This window comes from Heteronotia binoei, chromosome 17, assembly GCF_032191835.1.
Source record: "Heteronotia binoei isolate CCM8104 ecotype False Entrance Well chromosome 17, APGP_CSIRO_Hbin_v1, whole genome shotgun sequence".
Taxonomy (NCBI): Eukaryota; Metazoa; Chordata; class Lepidosauria; order Squamata; family Gekkonidae; genus Heteronotia; species Heteronotia binoei.
In genome coordinates this window covers 31,983,225-32,003,077 of record NC_083239.1, presented here as the reverse complement: position 1 = coordinate 32,003,077, position 19,853 = coordinate 31,983,225, and the positions used below count along the sequence as shown (strand labels likewise).

The 19,853-nt window shown below is 46.9% G+C and overlaps 1 non-coding gene across 1 annotated transcript; it reads left to right on the top strand.

Annotated features, from left to right (window-relative positions):
- The first annotated feature begins 3,914 nt into the window (after positions 1–3,914).
- TRNAA-UGC (transfer RNA alanine (anticodon UGC)) lies at positions 3,915–3,983 on the top strand. The gene has a single exon. It is a non-coding gene; the product is annotated as a tRNA-Ala (tRNA).
- The last annotated feature ends 15,870 nt before the right edge of the window (positions 3,984–19,853 follow it).

The following is a 19,853-nucleotide window of genomic DNA, read 5'->3' as shown; positions in this document are numbered from 1 at the left end:
GACAAGGCCCACTAAGATCCATAGCTTCAGTTTTTACAGTTCCAGATAGGTTACTAACTTTGTTACAGCAAGCTACAGATCCTATAAATTAGGTACCCGAGGTGTAGGTAATTTAATAACCGACATGCATCCATGACTATGCCGGATGTTGCTGTATGTCTGACTGTGGCCTACGACAGAGAAAGATCTGATCTGATCTAGAAGGCAACCTCAGCTGCCTCAGATTAACAAAGAGCCAAACAAAACTCCCATAATTCCGGAGTCCAGGAAAAGGTTAATCTGTTATACCACCAATGTCTAGTTAACAATGGAAAAGCAGGTTATCTTTGCTAGCAGTGGGATCAACAGAGATGTGGTAATGAATGGGAGACAGGGTTGCAAGTTCTCCCCTGACCACCAGCAAGGGATGGAAGTGCAGGGTTGCCAGATCCAGCCTGGGAACTCCTAGAGATTTGGGGATGGAACCTGGAAAGGACAGGGACCTCTGTGGGGACCAACGCCATAGAGTCCATCCTCCAAAGCATCCATTTTCACCAGGGGAACTGATCTCTCCAGTCTGGAAAGGAGCTGCAATTCTGGGGGATCCCCCAGTCCCATCTGGAGGCTAGCATCCCTAACAGGAGGGCAAATATATTTCCCTCCATTCAGGAAGATGTTGGAATATACACTGTCCAGTGTGCAAAAGCAGAAGCACTTACAGGAGGCAGCAAACAGGAAAAGGCAGTCAGAAAGTGATATGGGAGCTCCCTTCTTTATTCTGCTAAATGGTGACTCCTGCAGCTGCAGGCTTGCTTCCTGCTTCTTCTCTCTGCCCTACTTCTTGCCAGCAGCATAGCTAGGATGCTAAATCCATACAGCGGCACAATGTTTTTAAAATAAAAAGATCTATTTGCTTTAACTGCAGAGCCCCTCCTGTACATTTCGTTATGAACAAGTGCGGGGTTGGGGGAGTCTCAACTTCATTTGACAGAAGCTCCCCTCTTGCTCGCCTCACATTTATTACAATCAGGATTCATCCAAGCTTTCCCTCACTGATCTCTCTGAAGAACCACCTTGTATTCAGCAATCTGCACCTGCAGTTCCACAGCGTTGTGGCTCTCAGCTGCCTTCACAATCGAGAACAGAGTGAGAGTCCAGCAGCGCCTTAAAGACTAGCAAAATCAGTGGCAGGGGATGCACTTTTGTGAGTCACTGCTTATTATTATTATTATTGTTGTTGTTGTTGTTGTTATTAATTCATTATTTTCAATTTTTAGCCTGCCCTTTCCCAAATGGGCTCTGGGCAGGTAGCAACAGTCAATAACACAAGGTTAAAATCAGATACATATAATCAGGGCTTTGTTTGTAGAACGAGCCCAGCAGGAACTCATTTGCATATTAGGCCACACACCCCCGGTATCACCATTGCTTTGCAGGCGGCTTTTTGTGGGAAAGACCAGCAGGGACTAATTTGCATGTTAAGCCACACCCCCTTACACTGAGCCAGCCGGAACTGCGTCCCTGTGCGTTCCTGCTCGAAAAAAAGCCCCGGATATAATAAAACAATATACAATCTAAAAGCAATCTAAAAACAAACTCCAGTTCTGCAGTTGGTGGCATCAGTTGCCTCTACTCCTTCCATACATCCCCCAGCTGGTATAAGATAAATGGGTCAGCAAAGTTATATCATCAGGGTCCCTGCAACAGGGAAGCCACAGAATAACAAAATGCCCACCGCCTCAGTTGAATGCCTGGTGGAACAGCTCTGTCTTACAGGCCCTGCAGAACTCCAACAGTCCCTGCAGGGCCCTATTCTCCAATGGGAAATTGTTCCACCAGGTAGGGGCCGGGATAGAGAATGCCTTGGCCTGTGTTGAGGCTAAATGGACTTTTTTTGATCCAGGGATTACCAGCAGATGTTGATCCATGGAGCGTAAGGCTCTCCGGGGGGGGGGGGGGGTATATGGGAAGAGGCGGTCTCACAGATATGCTGGTCCCAGGCCATTCAGGGCTTTGAAGGTCAGAACCAAAACCTTGAACTGGATCCAGTACTCAATTGGTAACCAGTGCAGCTGGCAGAGCACTGGTTGCGTGCACGCCAGATACAAGACGGAAGAAGTGAGCAGTCACTCAGGAAAACTCATCCCCTGCCACAATTTTTTTTTTTTAGTCTTTAAGGTACTACTGGACATGAAAGTCACCATGTCTTACACTTTTCGTGTCTTGCACTTTTCGTGTCTTGCACTTTTCCGCACAGCTGCTCATCTTGATCTTAATCAAAAAATTTGTTGCCTGACACTTTGAGCTAGGGTATAGGAGAAGGGTATCCAGCTTGCTGGGGGTCGAATGCAAATGGCTGGGGAAGGCAATGGCAAACCACCCTGTAAAAAGTCTGCCAAGAAAACGTCCTGATGTGACATCACCCCATAGGTCGGTAACAACTCGGTCCTTGCACCTTTACCTTTATCTTTTTATAGGAGCAGGGAACTGGTAAAGCATAATTTAGTCCATCAAAAGAAATATAATTTTGACTGTCTGAGGAGTAATAGAAATGCCAGCCTCCAGGTGAAACCTGGTGGTCCCTGGAATTCCAAATCATCTCCAGGATACAGAGATCAGTCCCCCTGGAGGGACAATGCCATAGAGTCCACCCTTTGCAAGGTGGACTCTATGGCATTGTCCCCCACTGAGGACCCTGTCCTCTCCAAGCCCCATTTCCCAAATCTCTAGGAGTTTCCCAGCCTTGATCTAGTGACCCTATCCCATCCCCTCCCCTACTGGTGGTCAAGGGAGACCTGGCAACCCTCAAGTAGTGGGTGCTGCGTTCTGTAGAGAAACAGGTTGGGACTCAAGCCTTTGACTGGCAAGAGTAGATACCTCTGCAGATGGCATCAGGGGACAAGATTTGATTCCCCACTCCTCCTCCACACACTGGGTGATCTTGGGTCAGTCACAGTTTTCTGAGCAGTTCTCTCAGAGCTCTCTCAGCCCCACCTCTCTCACATGGTGTCTGTTTTGAGGAGGGGAGGGGAAGGGAAGGAGATTGTAAGACACTGAGTGAACGTAGGATATAAATCCGATCTCTTCTTCTTCTTCTTCTATGTGTGTTCCTGTGTCCCCCCACGGTGACTTTCATGTCCATTTTAAAAAACACCACGAATATCTACTCGTGGTTGGACTCTAATAATGTAATATTGCTCTCCTCTGCAATGCTTCTATTATCCCCTAGAGGGCACATCAGGATAAATGGCCCAGTACTTTCGCAAACTTGATAAATGCATTGAATAACTCATTGAAATGCATTAGAATGACCTTTTGAAGGAGGGATTATTTAGCAAATTAACAGCATAATACCAGGGCAGCCAGACACCATTCAGCTAAGCATAATTCAGAGATACACCACCATACCCAATATGTGCTGTCCGTCCGGTACAGAGGCGAGAAATAGGCAGTGCTGAGGGTGTTCCAAGCAAGAAGCAAGAGATAGTTGGCATCCTAAACTCACTCAGCCCAAGTCCACCGGAAGTAGAAACACTCATATTGAAACAGCAAATTCACGCCTTCCCCCACCATGCCAGTGGCAGCTCTCCTAAGCAATAGATAAACCCAGGGCTTTTTTTTTTTTTTAGCAGGAACACAGTTCTGGCTGGTTTGGTGTCAGGGGGTGTGGCCAAATATGCAAAAGAGTTCCTGCTGGGCTTTTCCTACCAAAAAAGCCATGGATAAACCTCAGTCAGGACAACGATAATACACAATGACCACCTTGGCTCCAAGAAGGAGAAGGAGGAGAAAACGATGTGAGATGCTTTGTGTCCCCATAGGGGAGAAAGACGGGGTAGAAATCGATTAAACAAGTTGTGCACATTTCAGATACATGAAGACCCCAGGTTATCTTTAAAGCCCTTCATTGTCTGAGCCTCACATACAAGGGATGGGCTGTGGCTCAGTGGCAGAGCCTCCGCTTTGCATGCAGAAGGTCCCAGGTTCAATCCCTGGCATCACCAGTTAAAAGAAACAGGCAGTAGGTGATGTGAAAGACCTCTGCCTGAGACCCTGGAGCTGCTGCCGGTCTGAGTAGACAGTCCTGACTCTGATGGACCAATGGTCTGATTCAGAATAAGGCAGCTTCATGTGTTTACTTCACTTCTACATCGGCCTGCCCTTGAAACCGACCTGGAAGCTCCAACTGGTCCAGAATGCTATGATGCGAGTCCTAACGGGAACATCATGGTCGGCTCATATACAACCTGTGCTGCACCAGCTACACTGGCTTCCAGTGGAATGTCGGATCAAGTTTAAGGTTTTGGTATTAACCTTAGTATTAAGCCTTGGAAGCAATGTATCTGTGAGACTGCCTCCACGGGTAGGTCCCCAGGAGAGCATTATGCTACCTGAATAACAACCTGCTGGTGAATTCTGGCCCCAAACGTGTCCGGCTGTCCTCAACCAGGGACAGGGCTTTCTTAGTCTTGGCCCCAACCTGCTGGAGCTCCCTGCCAAACACCATCAAGGCCCTGCAGAACCATATGCAGTTCTGCAGGGCCTGCAAGGCAGAGATGTTCCGCCAGGCCTTTGGTTCCCACTCTGGCTGCCACCCGCCCACGCTCTCCTTCCCTCAAACTGTCCCCCCCACTTCTACATTCATAAGGTGGTCACAGGCCAGAATCATGGAATAATGCTGTGATTAGTATCTTCTTTGCCAATTGTTGTTAGACTGCTGCAGAAATTTTTATGGACTTGCTTTTAGCTTTTTAATGTTTTTATCATGTTGTATATTGCCCAGAGCCGTGCAGTAGCAGGGATTGGATGGTTCATAAATTCAGGGCTTTTTTAAAGCAAGAACGCACAGGAATGCAGTTCCGGCTGGCCTGGTGTCAGGAGGTGTGGTCTAAAGTGCAAATGAGTTTCTGCTGGGCTTTTTCTACAAAAGGTGGCATCAGGGGTGTGGCCTATTATGCAAATGAGTTCCTGCTGGGCTTTTTCGACCAAAAAAAAAGCCCTGCATAAATTTAATATAATGAATAAATAAATGAATGTGTTGGTTTTTATGGTCTGAGAAGGAAAGAGATCTTGGGGTTGTGGTGGTGGAAAGTTTGATGAAAATATTGCCCCAGTGTGTGGCAGCCGTGAAGAAAGGAAACTCTGTGTTAGGAATTATCATGAGAGGGATTGAACATAAAACAACTAATGTTGTAATGCTCGTGTATAAAGCTACGGTATGGCTTCATTTGGAAGACTGTGTCCCAATTTGGTGGTCACTGCATCTTTAAAAGGACATTGCAGAACTGAAGAAAGTACAACATAGCGCAACCAAGATGATGAAGGACTTTTCTAAGAGGAAAAGCTGGGGAGTCTGAGACTTTTCAGTCTATAAAAAAGAGGGCTAAGGGGGGGAGAAGAAGAGGAAGATGATATTGGATTTATATCCCGCCCTCCACTCCAAAGAGTCTCAGAGCGGCTCACAATCTCCTTCACCTTCCTCCCCCACAACAGACACCCTGTGAGGTGGGTGGGGCTGGAGAGGGCTCTCACAGCAGCTGCCCTTTCAAGGACAACCTCTGCCAGAGCTATGGCTGACCCAAGGCCATTCCAGCAGGTGCAAGTGGAGGAGTGGGGAATCAAACCCGGTTCTCCCAGATAAGAGTCCGCACACTTCACCACTACACCAAACCGGAGACATAGTAGAGGCAGGGCTTTTTTTTTATTTAGCGGGTTTTTAACAGGAATGCAGTTCCGGCTGGCTTGGTGTCAGGGGGGGTGGCCTAATATTCAAATGAGTTCCTGCTGGGCTTTTTCTACACACACACCCCGAATAGAGGCTTATACATTTATGCATAGGGTGGAGAAAAGTGGACAAAGGGAGATTGTTCTCCCTCTCCCATAACATTAGAACCCGAAAGAACCCAATTAAATTGTCGGGAAGTAGGTTTAGAACAAAGTAAATGAAACACTTCTTTACTATATGTGTATTTAAATTGTGGCATTCACTGCCAGTGGAGGTAGCATTCACCCCGAGAATAGATCGCTTTAAAAGGAGGTCAGACAGATTCATGGATAAATCCTCCTGTGGCTACTAGGCATGATGACTGAAGGGAGCCTCCATATACAGAGGCAGTCTACCTCTGAATACTAGCATTTGAAGGCAGCAGCAGGGGAAACTTTTGGCCTCTATTCTTGGACCTCCAGGGCAACTGGTTGGCCACTGTGTGAGACAGGATGCTGGACTAGGTGGACCACTGCTCTGATACAGCAGGCTGTACTTACACTCTTACATTGTTAGGTTAAGCACAAAAATGAGGAGTTTTTAAAAAGAAGAGTGGTTGTAGAGTTGCAGGCATCCATTCTGATGAGGCTCAGATAAGTCCTCTGGGAGGAAGCTGGTTGAAGGTCCGTTCTTACTTAAACCTCGCTGCAAAAAGGGGCACCATTCCCAATCAAACATTTGTTCCAACAACAGCAACAAAATTGGGTTCAAAGAAAGACATGTTTATAAAACATTTATTTATAGAAACTATAAGCATGTAGACAAGAAATCGGCATAGAATCTTGAAAGTTCTAAATCATAGCGGAGGAGTTTCTCTCCTTTGTTCCTGCTTTTTAACTCTCTCTTAAATACACAGAGTTCATTCTTCTCTTCCATGGCTACCAGTTCAGCATTATTTCTCAAGAGAACAAACTGATTACAGTCACAACGGGACCTCGCTTGTATTCCAGACAAGGAATCCCCCAAGGTGTTGCATCTATGGGTGCTTTTTGAATCCTAACATGGGTAATGGGCATAATCACAAAATGGTGGCTGCAGGAGGTGGAGCCAAACATAGAATGCCATGGAGCAAAGTTATATATTACTCTGATATTACCTCTTCAACATTTCAGACAGAAGTCTCTGCTTAACAGGATGCCTTTTGATCTGCACAGCCAATCAGAAGCCTTGAATGTGAAGCAAAAGCTCCACCCATGGGCACCAAGTTGTGGTTCCCCAGCTCTACCCAACCAAGAAGAAGATGAAGATATTGGATTTATATCCCACCCTCCACTCTGAATCTCAGAGCGGCTTACAATCTCCTTTACCTTCCTCCCCAACAATAAACACCCTGCGAAGCAGGTGGGGCTGAGAGAGCTCTCCCATAACTGCCCTTGAGCAGAACAGCTCTGTGAGAACTTGTGGCTGACCCAAGGTCACAGCAGCAGGTGTATGTGGAGGAGTGGGGAATCAAACCCGGTTCTCCCAGATAAGAGTTCACACATTTAACCACCAGTGTTCCCTCTAAGCTGAGTTAGTGTGAGCTAGCTCACAGATTTTAGCCTCCAGCTCACACATTTTTGTCTTAGCTCAGGAAGGATGACTCCAGAGCACACTAATTTATGCACTAGCTCACAACTTTAATGCCAGTAGCTCACAACTTTAATGCCAGTAACTTACAAAGTCGAATTTTTGCTCACAAGACTCTGCAGCTTAGAGGGAACATTGTTAACCACTACACCAAAGGCAAAGAACTCAAACTCCTGTCATATCTTTTCATATCTTCATAAGGCCAAAGAGACTATCAGCAGAAACGAATCAAAGGTCGCCATATTGGCTGATATCTGCAACAAGGTTCTGTCTCCCCGACAGGAGGCCAACGTGTCTAGCCATTCAAAAAAGTTTGGTATGCATTTTCTAAGATGGGACTCAACAGCTGGATGCAGGTAAGAGTCATCGAGCTGCAACTGAGAAGCAGAAGTGGTTTGCTAGCACCTTGGTCTGCAGAGTCTCCTGGCGGTCTCCCATCCAAGTACCAACACGGCTTGGCTTCTAAAATATGACAACATCAGGCTATGTCATACTGTGTTCCCTCCTCTCCTCAACTGTTTAGGAGGACTCAAAAGTCACATTGGAAACTTTTGGGGGTGCTATTTTTAAGCTGTACAGTGGGGTGTGATCGTTAAGAGCAGCGGACTCTAATCTGGAGAACCGGGTTTGATTCCTCACCCCTGCAAAAAAACCACTTGGGTGACCTTGGGCAGGGGTGGAATTCTAGCAGGAGCTCCTTTGCATATTAGGCCATACCCCCTTGATGTTGCCAAGAGCTTACAAAAAGAGCCTGGTAAGTTCTTGGAGGACTGGCTACATCAGGGGTGTGTGGCCTAATATGCAAAGGAGTTCCTGCTAGAATTCCATCCCTGACCTTGGGCCAGTCCCTGTTCTCTTAGAGCTCTCTTAGCCCCACCTATTTTACATGGTAATCTGTTGCAGGAAGAGGAAGGGAAGGAGATTGTAAGCCACTTTGAGACTCATTTAGGTAGAGAAAAGCAGGACATAAAGACCAACTCTTCTCCTCCTCCTCCTCCTGCCCAGTTATTTTAATCCTGGTTTCGCTTATTTCAGTAGGATCATAGGGTTAGGATTCAGCTCAGATCGAAATTGAAATGGGAGGGGGAAATTCTCAGCCAAGTTTTCCATGTTTAAATGTTCTTGGGGGGGTGGGGAGATGTAACCTGCTGCCCAGCATGGTTCTGTGCCCCCTGTTGAGAAGACGCGTGCCTCAAGTCCTGCTTGCAAAAGGTTGCATGACTTTTTTCCCCCTAGCCTCAGGAAAACCCGTTTTACCGCTTTCTCCCTAAACAATCACCTGTCAGATCGGGCTGATGGATTATCCCACCTGGCCAGCTCCCGGTGTTGGAAGTCGGTTGCCTTGTGCAAGAAAATGAGGTTTCTTTCCGCTCTCAGGAATAGCAATTCAGCGCAAAGGCTGTCTCGGCTGTGTGGAATTATCTGCCCAGTACAATACTCCGCTACATTAGTGAAATTTGTGTCATCGAGTATTACGGTGGACTTTTCAGTTTGCTCTACTTCTGTGGCTTCCCGAGGATATTCTTGGAAACGCTGCCTCGGCTCAGACCTCGCACGCTTGATTTTAGACTGTGTCGATGTGGTTAGTATGTGGACTCCGTCTCTGCTTGCATTCGAGTGCTGGGTTGCCTTAATAGATGCCGGTTTTATCACCTTCGCTCACCTGCAGAGATGCAGAAAATATTCTAGCTAGGACGGCCAACTCTGGATTTAGAAATACATTGAGATTTGGGGGAAGTTGGAGCCTGGGGACAGTGGAATTTAGGGAGGAGAGGGACCTGGGTAGGGTATAATGCCATCGTCCACCTTCCAAAGGAGCCGTTTTCTCCAGGGGAAATGGAATAAATATTTTAAACTTTTAAATAAGCCATCCAGAGATCAGCTGTAATTGCAGGAGAGCACCTGGAGGTTGGCAGCCCATATTTTGGCCTATACAGTGGTTCAGGCATTGGGGAACAGGCCAAGATGCCTGGGTCTTCCATGCAGAACAGGGTTACCAGCGGGGCTTTTTTGTAGCAGGAACTCCTTTGCATATGAGGCCACACCTCCCTGATGTAGCCAGTCCTCTAAGAGCTTACAGTAGACCCTGTGATAAGAGCCCTATAAGCTCCAGGAAAATTGGCTACATCAGAGGTGTGTGGCCTAATATGCAAAGGAGTTCCTGCTACAAAAAAAGCCCTGGCTACCCGCTCTGAGTTGGGAAATACTTTGAGATATTGGAGGTGAAGCCTTGGGAGTGTGGGGTTAGGGGAGGGGAGGGACCTCAGCAGGGGATAAGGCAGGGCTAGCCAAACGTTCTTAATGTAAGAGCCACATAGAATAAACATCAGATTGTTTGAGAGATGCAAGACATGAATGTCAGAAGTTTGAAAGCCGCAAGACAAGAATGTGAGATGTTGGAGGGAGGGAGGAAGGAAGGAAGGGAGGGAGGGAAGAAGGAAGGAAGGAAGGAAAATAGATGGGAGGTAGGAGGGAGATGTGGAAAGAAAGCAACTTTATCCTTAAATGCAATCTCCAAGCCCCAGCTGGCTTGGCTTGGATAAGTGATTTAAAGAGAAAAATGCCTTCTCTAAGCCAGCCAATGGGGCAGTGGGGCTTGGAGAGCCACACGATATATGTGAAAGAGCCACATGTGACTCCCGAGCCACAGTTTGGCCATACCTGGTATATTGCCATACACCCTACCTTACAATGCAGCCATTTTCTCCAGGGGAACTGATAGGGCTACTGGTGGGAGATGAGGGGGTGGGGGGGGGGGGGTAGAGGTGCCAGATCTAGGCTTGGAAAGTGCTGGAGATCTGGGGATTCAGCCTGGAAAGCAGGAACCTTAATTGAGTATATTGAGTCTACTCTCCAAAGCATCATTTTCCTTCAGGAGAGAGGATTTTGTAGTCTGCAGTTGAGCTGTAATTCCAGGGGATCCTCAGGTCCCACCTGGAGGCTGGTATCCATAGGAACTGCTCTTGTTCACCTGGAGATCAATTGTACTAGCAGAAGCTCTCCAAGTGCAACCTAGAGGTTGGCAACCCTAAATCATAGTTATAACTGACTGGTTCCAGCTGGCTTTGTGGACCTGCCACATGTCATAACTGAGCACATTTACAATTGGCCAGAAGGAATTTAAGAATGTTCAGTTCACATGGCTAGAAACTACATGTGGATGGTTCTCTTCTCCACATAGTGAGGCCTGCCATTGATTAGATAAGGCTGAAAAGTCCAGGTTGAGAAGATCTTGGGAATTTGGGAGGGTGGAGCCTGGGGAGGGTGAGGTTTGGGCATGGGAGCGACCTCAGCAGGATGTGATGTCACACAGTTCATTCTCCAAAATAGTAATTCCACCCCCACCCCCCCAGGAGACCTGATGATTCTCATATAAAGATCAGTAGTAATTCTGGGAGCTTCATGTAGACGTAGGCAACTCTGTGCCTATCAATGTGAAGATGAGGTGGTGGGACATTTAATGCAGTGTGTGAAAGAAAAATAGAGTCTCGGGTCAGGTGGTACATAGACAGTTACCACCAGGCCTCATTTTGAGCAGGAGCTCACACGAACGGAGCTCCGGAACCTCTCCATTTTATTGCGCTCTTTCTTTCTTACCCCCCCCCCCCCCAAATATTTGCTTCTGGGCTCTAAGACTGGACAACCTTTCTAATATTTTTGCCCACAAAAAAATGAAAAAATAACCCAAACATATAAAGCAGACAGATGGAACTCTTCATCATGGCACTGTGGCCACATAGGAGAAAGTCATTGAGAAGTATGATGGGAGTTAGGTTCAATTATAATAGTTATAATTCAAAAGCATTTTAAGGTAGATGCTGAGCTGATATAATTTAGTTAGGGCTGCTGGGTCGGGTGGGGTTTTTCCCACCCTGGATGTTCCCATCCCACTGGCCCACATTGGGCGGGTGGGGGGAACCTCCTCTGACATCACTGGAGCGATGACATCACTTGCGGGTGACATCATCGTGCTGGTGATGTTGCGCATGGCAGCTCTAGGCATTTCCGGGGAAACTCTATGGTTTTCCCTGACGCTCTAGTAATTTGAGAGGGCAAAACTCTATGGTACCGGAGGACGCAGGGGTCTTGACAACTCTAAATTTAGTCCATCTTCCAGTGATGTCAGGGGTGTGTGTCATATGCAGATGAATTATGCAAATGAGTTGTGCTAATAAGCTCCAGCACCTCTTTTTCTACAATATGATACCTGGTTACCACCAATAGCAGCAAGCATCCTCAGTCCTTTTTCTGTCCCCGTGGTGCGGCTTCCTTTCCATTGGGGAAGTAGGAGACTGCCCACAGTCTCACTCCCTCCCTGCGACATCTCCCTTCCCCTTTTCTGAGGTTTCCTGCCTAAGCCATTTCTATTGCACCTCTCTAGGTCTTCCGACAGGGACCACCCACTGTCCCTTCAGTCTTGGGCTTCCTGTCCTTCAGGAACCCAGAATCAGCTTGTCCCAGCAAGAACGTCTTGGTATGAGCTTAATCCTCAACTTGGGAGCCATGGGCCGCACACGATTCCCGATTCTCCATGTTCTGATGGGCTTGGCTTCAGCTCAGCTGGGTGAGTCGGATCAAATCTCTTCTATCGCTTCCCCGTCTTGATCTCTCGATCCCTTCTCTCTCTCTCGCAAAGGGCACACCCTTCGATGGACTATCCCTTTTCTAAGGCAAATTTGGTTTCTTCTGCTTCACACTGTCAGAGCTAGGGACAAGCTGCCCTCATTATTTCGAAGTAAATAGAAGCCTCTGTGATCTTGGCCAGGGCTGTTGTAGCCGTCCAAGAAGTAGACCACAAACTGGATTTGGCCATCTCATCTCTTTGGGTCTGATTTTCTTTCTGCACTTCTGAAGGGGGGCTGTGACTCATTACGTCTCAGAATCAATCCATTGTCACTTCCAGTTAAAAGGATCAGGTAGCTGTAGATACGAAAAGCCTCTGCTGCAGACCCTGGAGAGTCTCTGCCAGTCTAACTAAACCGGAGGTCCCCAACCACCAGTCTGTGGACTGGTACCCATCCGTGGCCTGTTAGTAACAGGGCTGTGGAGTGAGGTAGATCAGCCCCGCCACCCCTTTCACCTGCCCAGGACACAAGTGGACAAAAGAGGCAGCATAGCCTTGCAGGGGCAGAACAACCCTGCCTGCCCAGGATCCGGGCGGATGAAAGAGGCAGCACTTCAAGGCAGAGCAGCCCCACCGCCCCTTCCAGAGGCAGCACAGCCTTGCTCCAAAACTTTTATTTTTTTATTATTTATTTATTTATTTAAGATTTATATCCCGCCCTTCCCACAAGTGGCTCTTGCAGGGGAGGCAGCATTGGAGCAAGGTCACACAACCTCTTTCGTCTGCCCGGGTCCCGGGCTGGTGGAAGGGACAGTGCTGCTGCAAATATAGCCTAACCCTCATTTATAGACCTGCACCGGTCAGGGGGGGGCAGATTGGCTTTCTGCCGTCTGGCCACCTAACAGGGAGGTGGCAGAAAAAGCTCCAGTCTCCCACCCCATTTAAAGACCCCCCCATGGGGGGCAGGGGGGGGCAGGCAGGGGGGGGAGCCTGGAGTGGCAAAACCCCCAGTGCTGCCCCCTCCCAGCAGTCCATGGGAAAATCATCTTCCGCGAAACAGATCCCTAGTGCCAAAAAGGTTGAGGGCCACTGAGCTAGACAATACTGACTTGGTAGACCAGTTGTCCAGCTCAGTAGAAGGCAAGTTCATGTGGTCTTGTAAGGAAAAGAACTATGGCTAGGCTTGCCAACCTCCAGGTGGTATAATCAGCAAAACAAGGAGGGAACATGGTAACAAATAGCGTGTGAAAAAGAGCCTCTGGCTGTCACAAACACCAATTACTAAAAAAAATTACATTTGTAAACAATCTTGTAATTTACTTTGTATTGCAAAAATTTAATCTGTCATCATGGGACTATTAAAATATAACAATTCTAATATAAACAAGTAGGCTACCAATCACATATAAAGTTCACAGAAAGCATTTCCAGAAGGAAAGCATGTCCTTGTATGAAATAGTCTTCAGCCTTCTTCAAAGGCAAGCCTCGCCTGCAAGCCAATGTGTAAACTTACGAGGAAGCATCATTTTCAAAGAAGGAATAAATCCATGCTTCAGACTCCATAGCCTTCCAGACCCAGTCCTTCCAAATGAGATAATTGTATTCCACACACATATAACGATGTAAACGGGGAGGGGGGGGGCAACAGAAATCTCCAGAGTCCTGGCCAACAAACCCGTCAATCTGATTGCTCGTTTCCCCTTAGGGACCTTTCATATAAAGAGATGTTTTCCTTCTGAAAATGTTTTCCGTAAAATGGACATCAGATGGTGTGGCAATGAATTCCACTGAACCCTACCTTTCCCCAAATCCTGCCCTCATCAGGCTCCACCCCCAGACTCTCTGGATATTTCCCAATCTGCAGCTGGTAGTCCTAGCTGTAGCTGAGTGGAAGAGCATCTGTTTTGTGTGAAGAAGGTTGCCGGTTCAGTTCCTGTCCTCTCCAGTTCAGAGGAGCAGAAAGACTTCTATGAGAGCCCAGGGACGTCCTGCTTGACCGATGACATTCTTAGGATGTCTTTCCATCCTGAGAAATCTGAAGGCCAATTCTGCCACATGTATGGGTGCAACCGGAAAACTTGAGCAAGGATACAACATGACTTCACAACGACCCTCTCTCTTGGCCATTCTTCATTTTCTAACCAGCTCTATACTTGTGTTGTCTAGGTTTCTTAAAAGCAGTTTCGTTATATGGACTTCTCTGTCATTGAAATGATACAAAGGCATTCTATAAAGGACAGGAAGCGCTGATGCGGCGTGTTGTCGTTTCTGTGCAGCATACTTGATTGGTGATACGTTGTTCATTGGTGGTGGCTTAACCTCTTGGGATTGTTTGCTGCAAGGCAGAAAGAAAGAAAGAAAACCCACAGAATAAGCACTACAGTACAATGTCACGCCATAGGCTTTCATGAGATTTTTCTTCTGGTTTGATGAGCTGGAAAAGAGTCAGAATGTTATCCAGGGCTTTTTTTGTAGAAAAAGCCCAGCAAGAACTTATTTGCATATTGTGCCACACACGGCTGATGTCACCATTGTTTCACACAGGGGCTTTGCAGGGACTCATTTGCATACTAGGCCACATACCCTGATGTCACCATTGCTTCGCATAGGGCTTTTTTGAGGAAAAAGCCCAGCAGGGACTCATTTGCATATTAGGCCACACCCCATGGCATCAATCCAGCCAGAACTGCATTCCCATGTGTTCCTGCTCAAAAAAGCCCTGGGGTTACCAACCTCCAGGTGGGGTCTGGAGTTCTCCTGGAATTACCATGGAACTCCAGACTATACAGATCAGTTCCTCTAGTGAAAACTTGGTGGCATCCCAGCCCTGCTGAGTTCCTTCTCCTCCCCAAACTCGAGTCGCTAGGAATTTCCGAAGGCACAGCTGGCAGCTCTAAAGGGACAACATCACAGTGCTGGAGAGAGAGAGGCTGGACTGAAGGTCAAACTCTGTCACAGTCAGTCCCATGGGCTGCACTCTCTGGGTTGGGAAATTCCTGAAGATTTTGGTGGGGTTGAAGCCTGGGGAAGGAAGATTTTGGGGGTGGAGAATGAGAAGGACAAGGTTTGCAGAGGGCAAGGTATTCAGCAGGGTACAATGCCACAGGGTCCACCTTCCAAAGTAACCATTTTCTCAAAGAGAAGTGATCTCTGTTACCTAGAGATCAGTTGTAATCCTAGGAGAACTCTAGCCACCTTGTGGAGGCTGGCCACCCCATCCATACACTTTTGGGAAAGATAGCAGACTGTTTCAATAAGAAGGCAGAAAGCAAGCAATCCAAACGCATATTAAGTAACCCACAGAGATAAGCCTAGGGTTGCCATCATCCAGGTAGTGGCTGGAGAGATCTCCTGCTGTTACAACTGATCTCCAGGCAACAGAGATCAGTTCACATGGAGAAAATGGCCTCTTCAGAAGGTGGACTCTATGGCATTATATCCCACTGAAGTCCCACCCCTCTCCAAACCCCACTCTTTCTCAGGCTCCACTCCCAAAATCTTCAGGTATTTCCCAGCCTTGAGCTGACAGCCCTAAATTAACCACCAACCTGGAATTGGTAACCTCATTCAGGAGGAAACTTGGGTGAATTTTTGATCAGAAAAACCGTGAAGATGAGAAGGTTATCCAGACCTTTCCCACCACCACCACTATTTCCAAGACACTAACAGCATTTCATTACAAACAAGAATTCTGAGAAATCCATTCATGGATTTTCTGTGTAACATATTGTTTTGGCCTAATTCTCATCTCTTCCTCAACACTTAAAAAATACCACTTGGCCCTAATGCTCATATCTTCCCCAAGGCTAAAAGAAAAGACAGCAAATATTGTTAATGTTTTCTCTTTTTTAAAAAAAAGCTTCATTAAGAAAGACAGTTTCTAACCCAGTCAATTTTTCCCTGAATAGAAAGTCCCTCTGTCACATACATCTCATTTGAATAGGTTGTTGTTTTGAGTTTTCCGTTCACTGTGCTAAGCCTAAATCAGAACATTGGTTCAACGTGTTCTCTTCACAGCCTTGGCAACCTTGGCTATGCCAATTAAGTCTTCGCAGCGTGGCTAGCCCTGGATTCTCTCCCTTTACCCTTTCCTATTAGCTAAGGTTGCTAGCTTCAGATTGGGTAACTCCTGGAGTTCTGGGGGTGAAACCTAGGATTGCCAGGCCCCCTCCTGGACATCAGCAGGGGACGGGGAGGTAGAGTCACCAGATCCAGGTTGGAAAACTCCTGAAGGTTTGGGGATGGAGTTTGGGGAGGCCAGGGGCCTCAGTGGGGCACAATGCCGCAGAGTCCATCCTCCAAAGCACCCCTTTTCTTCCGAGGGACTGATCTCAGTAGTCTGGAGATGAGCAGTAACTCAGGGAGTGGAGCCTGGAGGCTGGCATCTCTATTAGGACATAGTTGGGGAGGGGAGGGGCCTATGCAGGGTACAATGCCACAGACTCCACCTTCCAAAGCAGCCATTTTCTCCAGGGGAACCTATCTCTGTAGTTCGGAGATGAGATCTGTAATTCCAGATCTCCAGGCCCCACCTGGAGGAAGGCAACCCTGCATATCAGCTGATCATTTTCTTTTAAAAAAGCGGTGTGTCATCCAGACACTTGCTGTACATTTTGTATTTCCATACCCATAGTGATTACACGGCCTTAGAAATTCCCATCTGTCATTAAGGATCCTACTTTTTTTTTTTTACTCGGCAGGATTTGGCAGGTCACGGTATCTCAAAAAGGACATTGCAGAGCTGGAGAAAGTACAGAGGAGGACTGCCAAGATAATGAGGGGGCTGGTGCTATGAGGAAAGGCTGAAGAGAATTGGACTTTTCAGTTTAGAAAAGAGATGACTAAGGGGGGACATGCTAGAGGTTTATAAAAGTATGCATAGGGCGGAAAGAGCTTTTTCTCCCACTCTCAAAATACTAGAATCTGAGGGCATCCAATGAAGCTGACGGGCAGTAGGTTCAGGGTGGACAAAAGGAAATACTTCTTTACCATCCCTCCCTAATGGCTGGCCCTGCCCTTTCCATTGCTCTCTTTTATATTTTGGAAACCAAGATCTGATCCTGAAAACAGTATCTTCCATGTCACCAGGGATGGAATTCTAGCAGGAGCTCCTTTGCATATTAGGCCACACACCCCTGATGTAGCCAATCCTTCATGAGTTTACAAAAAAGAGCCTTGTAAGCTCTTGGAGGATTTGCTACATCAGGGGTGTGTGGCCTAATAAGCAAAGGAGCTCCTGCTAGAATTCCACCGCTGCATGTCACACATTAGTTAGTTCAGTTCAGTTCAGCTTTATTACGGTCAAAGACCAGAACTTAAATATCTATGGATAAAATGCCACATAGGGCAATAAAGAGTATACAAACCATAAAGGTCAAGGTAGTCCCCTGTGCAAGCACCAGTCGTTTCCGACTCTGGGGTGACGTTGCTTTCACAACATTTCACGGCAGACTTTTTACAGGGTGGTTTGCCATTGCCTTCCCCAGTCATCTACACTTTCCCCCCAGCAAGCTGGGTACTCATTTTACCGACCTCGGCAGGATGGAAGGCTGAGTCAACCTGAGCCAGCTACCTGAAACCAGCTTCCGCTGGGATCGAACTCAAGTCGTGAGCAGAGAGTTCAGATACAACCATCAGGATACAATAAAATAATTTTACATTGATATTAAAGGAATAAAATGTTAAAATTCCACTACTTGAGCTGATAAAGATTTTCTTATCCCTACAGCACACCAGCCAAATCTAGCTACCTGATAAATAACATCAAGATCACACATTAGTTGTTGGGGGAGGGGGTTCTTCTCATCATATACATGTTGATCAAGTAAGACATGTCCTGGTGGTTACTACAGTGAGTTCCTTAAGATCTTAGGAGGGGATTACAGGGAGTCATGAAGAGGGGGAGGGTGGTCAAAGGCTGGAATGTAACCTCCAGGTCTCATTTTGGGCAGGAGCTCACAGGAACAGAACTCCCTCTAAATTTTATCCTTCTTTCTTTTATATTTTAGATAAATAAATTTTATCTTTCTTTTATAGATAAATTTTATCTTTCTTTCTTTACCATCCCCACCCCAAAAAATACTTGCTTCTGGGCTCCATTGCTCAAACCCCCTGTGAGAATTTTGCTGAACTCTAAGATTTGACAAACTTTCTAATATTTTTCCCCACCAAAAAATGGGGAAAGAACCAAAACATGTAAAGCAGACGGATGGGAATCTTCCTCGTGCCCCTGTGGCCACGTAGGAGAAAGTAATCTAGAAAGTATGAGGGGAGGAAGGTTTTATTATGACAATGATAATTCAGGAAGCATTTGAAGGTAGATGCTGACATAATTTAGTATACCTTCCGGAGATATCAGGGGTGTGTGGCATATGCAAATGAGTTGTGCTAATGGGTTGTGCTAATGAGCTCTGGCGCCTGTTTTTCTACGAAATAGGCATTTGGGATGCCAGCTGCTTGGGATTCATAGTGGGAGACAGCTACACCCTTTGTGCAATGTTTGTTGATTTCTCCAAAACATCTGGTTAGCCACTGTAGAAAGTGGGATACTGAACTAGATGGGTGTCAAGGTCGTTGTTTGCCTGGGGCACAAGAAAACCTTGAGCCAGCCCTGGATGGGTCACTAAGTAAATTTGAACTTGTAAAACAGGGCTTTTTTTTTTTTTTTTAGCAGGATTGCACAGGAATACAGTTCCAGCTTGCTTGGTGTCAGGGGGTGTGGCTTGATATGCAAACGAGTTCCTGCTGGGTTTTTTTCTACCAAAAAAGCCCTGTGAGTCACCATACTGGAAAAGTTGGGAACTGCTTCTGTAGACTATTGAGGAGTTCCTGTCTGTTGGGAAAGCAAAGACCGGGAGCGCTGAAACAACACGTGGGACCTCAGCAACATGCCCTGACTTAACTATCTCTTTCCATCTTGCGAGAGGAAAATGACCTCTATAACCATTCCATTTCCCGACTTTGACAAGAGCAAAAATAAGGTGAAGAATTGCTTTGCCGGATCAAATTAAAACTCTCCCCCAGTCCAACTTTCTGTCCGGCCCGATGCCTCCCGGTCTCTCGCAAGCAGGGCAACAGCAAGAGACAACCATATCCCCTGAGGTTTGTCTCTGACACATGACAATCAGAGATAAGCCGCCTCCGATAAACGATTCCATTTTTAACACTCCGAGGCTGTCATGAGCCCCAGGCTGATCTCAAAAAAGTCTCTGTCTCTCTCCTCCCTCCTGGCTCATCTCCCAAATGTGGCAAGTCACTTACAAAAAAGGGGCAGGAATGTGTAAAATCGATAAAATATCACAAGTGCCTGATAGAACGTCCACCAGGAACCGGAGGGGGGAAAGGCCAATAACATTGAAAAAAGGTACAATACTTGGTTGAGATGTTTTGTGTCTATTGTTTGTTACTGTAAACACCTGTGGGCATTCTAAAACTCTGTGGGGAAAAGTTGGTAAGATGTGGCCAGTTATAGAGCAAAACTGAGTATAGGTTTGCTAGCACACACTCCCGGCCACCAGCAGAGGATGGGGGGGGGGGGGCGGGGTAGGTTTGCCAGATCTAGGCTGGGAAACTTCTGGAGATTTGGGGATGGAGCCTTGGGAAGGCAAGGGCCTCAGTTGGACACAGTGCCATAGAGGCCATGCCCCCAAAGCATTCATTTTCTGATCTCTGTATTCTGGAAATGAGCTGTAATTCCAGGGGATCTCCAGGTCCCACCTGGAGGCTGGCATCCTTAGCTTAGTAGGACATACCTTGAAGCCCATCTTGGGTTGCCAGCTCTGATTTGAGCAGTAGATTTGGGGCTGTAGGCTGGGATGGGTGTAGTTTTGGAGAGATCTCAGTTGGACATAATGCCATAGAATCCAAAGCAGCTATTTTCTCCAGAGGAACTGATCTCTGTAGCCTGGAGATCAGTGGTAATTTCAGGAGATTTCCAGGCCCCACCTGGAGGATGACAACCCTCAGCCAACCATGCAG